The following is a 6,000-nucleotide window of genomic DNA, read 5'->3' as shown; positions in this document are numbered from 1 at the left end:
AACGACTATTCCAATTGTTTTCACATTCGATATGAAGCATCAGGAGGAACATAAATGGTAAATTTCAGGACTGCTCTACCCTTGGGGCTTGAGGGGCAGGGCTAACACTTTTTTCAAAAATCTTCTGTACAACCGCACGTGTAAAAAAAAAAATACATAGTGATGTAGAGCAGGAAGGCCTCTATCAAACTTGTAAAGGATTCGACCCAGCATTTGCTATGTATGGCCTAGGAAACATAGATATAAAACAAAACAATGATTTGTAATAAATCTGAGTGTTTATTTCTTCGTGGAACCAATATCGTTCAATGATAGAAGACTTTAACATGATAGGGGACTTTAATATTACCGGATGTAAATAACACTAAGCTCTAAAATTAACAAAACACTACATATTTCCAGAAAAATGGTAAATTTCGTGAATTTGTAATTGTAAAAAATGTGATCATTTCGAAATTCTTATAAGTAAAAAAACAAATGCCGTCAAGACCCCGCTGCTATCGAAAATAAATAACTCTAATTAAAGTTCGCGGTAAATGCTAAAATTGTCTTTTAGTCATCTACATCTAGATAGAATGTTTAACATGGATGCATATGACAGCAACCAATATAAACCACTGTGCAATCCGCAGTCCACTTCAAAGGTGAGTTCATTGATATACCATACTAAAAGATAAAGACTTAAAATTTCTTACATATAAATACTGCCAGACCAGGTTCATATGTTCAGTTCATTTAATTCTGTCCCGTGGGGATCCGGGTTAGAACAGGTCCTCAGTACCCCTTGCTTGTCGTAAAAGAACACTACGGATCCTTCGGATAAAAGACCACAAAAATCGAGGCCCCGTGTCACAGCAGGTGTGGCGTTATAAAGATTCCTCCCTGTTCAAAGGCCTTAAGCGCCGAAGGAAGGGCTTAATTTTACAGCCCTATACAGAGTGAAAAATTCTCGAGAGACGTTAAACAATATATAACCAATCAACCATTTAATCTGGGTCAAATTGATTTTTTTTTGTCCCCCACTGCAACGCGGAAGGGGGCATAGAAATACTGGTATCCGTCCCGCTTGACTTAGTGGACCGAAACCGTTCAACAGATTTTGTTCAAATTTTGTCGGATTTTTAGTCACCATATGTAGTTGATCATATTTCACCACCATTCTGATTCGACAAATTGTACAGGCGTAATGTGATTTTGTTGAATTTGTATAGGCTACACTATAGGAACAAATTTGGACGCAACTCCTCCGAAACCGATCAACGGATTTTGTTCAAATTTTGTCACCATATGTTGATCATATTGCAACGTCATATCGATTCGACAAATTTTGTAGGAGTTATGGGACTGTTGCGCTTAAAATAATTGCGGCTGTGGGGGATAATGGCTATGTGTAGCAATCTTGTTTAAATAGCTTTGTAGGTATTGTACTTCTTAAGTAGAGGTACAATGTAATATATACGGGGTCTATCATATAAGATGCTTACTTCTAGGCGTATGATACCACCTCTGGTATATCCAGGGGTCCGTGTTTGCCCAACTTTCTATTTTGTATTGCTTATTGGAGTTATGATTGATTGATTGATTGAAGTTTTACGCCGTTTTGGCAATATTTCAACCATTTTACGGCGGCCAACTAATTGAATTATGTGGGTGTGATTGTTTGAGTTTTCCTGACGGCCCTCAGGGAGCCTACTATTTTTCAAACATCAGGGGAACGATCTTTTGCGTGCCAAGGGGGTTCCTTTAACGTCCCATCCCACGGACATAAAAGTTAAAACTACATAAACAGGTTAAAAGAACAATTGTGATATTGAAGTTTTTTTTGGAAGTTTTCTTTGTTTTCGATCGAGGTATGTGAGCTTTATACCAACACTACTCATTACTTATTATGAACAAAAAATCTTATCCATAAGAGACAGAAGTATATCAGAATTTGATTATAAATTGTTAAATAACCTATTGTGTAACAGAGAATTGCTGAAGAAATGGAAAACAGTAGAAAATGATTTTTGTGTCTTTTGCAGAGACTTTAAAGAAAACAATGAACATCTTATCTTAAAATGTAAAAATGTTTCTCATATACGGGGCATTGTTAAACAAGTTTTAAAATTTGATATATCATGGAAAACAATGGTGATAAGATTTTACTATGAAAACAATGAAAAGACACTCTTTTTGAATAGCATAATATCTCTTATTGCCTGTAAAATATACAAGTATAAAATGTACTGTAGACTGGATAACAAAGACGAAAAGCCTCAAGAAATATGTAATCACATAAAAAGTAAATTGAATTTTTATACAGAAGTGTACACAAAAATTCAGGATAAAAATTATGCTAAGGTTATGAAAGCAATTAAATACAAATTGTAATTTATACACCTTTGCAGGTATGACTTTTTCTAATATGAAACCTCTAAAAAATATCCGTATATGCACATTTTTAATATTGTTTTCGATGTGAGTTATTTTGAACAATTTAAATTGATTACAATCAACTATATTTATATATCAAATAAAATTTTGTAATAAACCTTTTGTTTTACTGGTACTTTGCAAGAAGTTCCCACTATGAGGAGGGGTCCTGTCCTCCTGTAGTGCTGCCATAGGGGTTGTGATATGAACTTTTGAATTGGTTAACCCCTCATATGGCAGTTTCAGGTTCTTTATATACATATATTGTTGTGTTGTTGGGGTTTTTTCTTCGTAAAAATAACAACCTTTTTTGCTATAACATGTTAATGAATTTTGTTATAGAACAGATGCATATATTATATATGTGTGTGTTTGTATAAGTATGTATATATGTTTGTGTTTGTATATGTAGATGTATAAATTTATATATATGTATATGTATGCCTATGCCTATACATGTATACGTCTAATCCAGGGGGCCCCTGGCACCCTAGGTAAAGATTATAAGGGGGTCTCTGCGGAGACTTTACCCCGAAATATTAATGTATTTTGAAATTAAAGACTGATATAAAAAAAAAACCACTACTCATTACCGAAGTTAAACATTATCCCCACGTCTGTACCCTGTGTAGTATGTGTGATAAGAACAAATGTGATCTTTCGTTTACATAGTCTGATATTGCAAGTAAAAAAAACTCTTGAGGGATCTCTGAACAATTCTGGTATGGAGATACGGTACGTTCAACCAACTCGGAGCTCCGGTTTTTAGTTCTACCCCGGACTTCAAAACCTCGCCAATGCATATGATGCAACACCAACCCCCACGGTTTGGTTACCTAGCACCATATATATTCAATCCTCATCATCTTACAATATCAGGCGATGATTTGCAGAAAATTGCTGATGCGCTATCTGTTAGACTTTCCATCAGAGAGGAGATTCAGGGAATAATTCAGGAGATGGTGGAACCTATACGGACAGAGATGACCCAACTGCGTAACGAGAACGGAGACCTACATCTGCAGGTAAACGAATTAGAACAGTACGGCCGTCGACCTTTCATCCGAGTTTCCGGAATACCTGAATCACCCGACGAATCAACTACTTAAGAACTTCGTGAAGTTGCATCATCCGCGGGAGTTCCACTTGCACCCACCGATATCGAGTCCCACCGCGTTGGCGATCCTCGGAAACAAAGGAATTCACTGAGACAAATTATTGTCAGACTTCGCTCTACTGATGTGAATTTTTCATTGATGAAGGATGCAAAGAATCTGCGTAAGAAAACTGAAACTAAGCACATTGCAATTAATGAAGATCTTACCAAATATCGTGACCGTCTTCTCTACCTGTGTAGGCAGCTCTGTCGAGAACACAACTTAAAGCAGGCATGGACATCAAATGGTAAGATCAGCGTCCGTAACAATGGGGATAAGACTTACGGGATCCGGAGGAGTCGGACCTGGTCACATGATGAACGAGAGTGGCTCTACATATGTCACTGTGGTTATTTATAAATCGTGCACTGCCTAGCACGTATAATGCACTATTCATACCAGCTTATAATGTCCGACAAATCATGTTCTTTGTTAATTTATCCATACAAACATTTATATAACTATATCATACTGCCATTGCTTCTAGTGATGAATACCTCTATTCCATTAGCAAGTGTTAATTATCAAGTATAAAGTTTAAGTAATATTTTACCCTTACCACAATATTTTGCACCCATATCATTAATAATGTTCTACAATTCTATTCTCCTGTGTACATATCTGTTGTTTATTTGCATTTTCTCTTAAGTTTTGTTGACAGAGATGTTCATAACATGGTGTTACCACACGCAGACCAAAATTTTCCCAGTAACGGTCACTACCACTTCCTTTATTTCCATACCCCACCTGACCCCAAGGTATACATCTGAAATCTATCGTAATTCAGGTATAAGCTGATCAATGTGTGTAGACATCTCAGTATCGGGCCAGCATGGATGTATTTTATCGTATTGCTATACTTCCAAAATCTTTACTAATTTTGTTTGGAAGTTATTGTATATTCAGTACTTTCTTACCGTTATTTATATTGTGAATATGTAGTTTATGAACTTGTGTTATAACATCTCTTCAAATGTTTATTAATTTACTTGTTAAATTTTTTTCTTTCATTTTTCTTTACTTTTTCATCTTTGTCATGCAACAAGGGCAAATGTACATTTATCATTCAAAGATACTTCAAGGAAACGGATTTATTTAATATAAGTTGCTACAACTTGTTTCCGAATCCTGTGTGCACATTACTTATTGTGTACTGTATAGCAGGTTAATATCGCGGTCCTTTAGCAACAAATCACAGTCGGTTTAATTCGCGGAAAAACAAATCTTAATATCCCTCAATGTGTTGTTTTATCAATATGAAAGATTAATTCACTGAATGTTAAAGAAGTAGGTACAGTTTCTACAGTCATCTGGCCCAAAATATTGATGATTTCACTTGGAGCTCAAATCCTTGCATTCAATTAAGGAATAGTTTAGTAAACCCAAAATTCACTCAGTTTGATCAGCAAAATGATTTGTGTCATATGACGAGAGCTTGAAGTTGGCATAAAATTGCAAAAATGCTATTTTCAATGAAAATATCCACAAATTCAGGTGGTTTTCCTTTTAGAAAACATACAGCGCATGCGTCGAGCAAATTCATATTGAAACATGTTTTTCATCTCAAAATAATACACAATATATATCATTTTCATTTTGCTCGACAAATGCGCACATCTTTTCCTGAGCAATAATTTGTATGACATTTGACAGTTTTCAGGCTTATTTTGAGAAAAGGGCGGGAAATGTCTTATTCATGATGTCATAATGCTATCCATTTAGGACTATCATTCTGATTTTGTTGATATAGTATACCTGGCATTTATTTTACTTTCTTAAAACGCTGATTAAGGTTAATTCCAGACACATTTTATAGAGAGAAATTTTTTGGGCCTTTTTATGTATACAACCGTACCTTGTTCTTCGCGGAAATTTTGTTTCAGCGAACATAGCGAAAATAACTCTGCGAGTTAATTTCCTGCTGTGTGAGTTTTACAGTTTCTGTTTCGCTACCACGAGGTAAATCATAACGAAACCGACCATGTTTCCGACGATGTTTTATCCAATATTTCGTTAATATTTATACCTCTAGACGAAGTATCATAGACTTAGAATTAACTCAAAAGTTTGTATAATCATAAACTTAGTTGATGTATCTTTCCACACGAAACACTGATTCTTAAATATTTACGTTTTGCTGTTGCTCAAGGGTAGAGTTTTCGCTTCGTAACCGGAAGTTCCTGAGTTCAAGCCCTACCCGTGCAATGGCCGCGACAAACAGAGGTAGTGATTGCTTCTTCGCCAAACGCTCGTCATTTGGAAGTGAGAATCGCGGGTTTTTCGGATACAACCTTAAAAAGGGGGTCCCGTGTAGCGACAGGTGTTGATGCGTTAACAACCCTCACTGGTACGGCCCTGAGTGCTAATCATAGGTTTAAATTCGTGGTACTTCACCTACAAACTGGTGACGTCTCAATATGAGTGCAAG

This window comes from Ostrea edulis, chromosome 1 (genome assembly GCF_947568905.1).
Source record: "Ostrea edulis chromosome 1, xbOstEdul1.1, whole genome shotgun sequence".
Classification (NCBI taxonomy): domain Eukaryota; kingdom Metazoa; phylum Mollusca; class Bivalvia; order Ostreida; family Ostreidae; genus Ostrea; species Ostrea edulis.
This window is presented reverse-complemented; position numbering follows the sequence as displayed.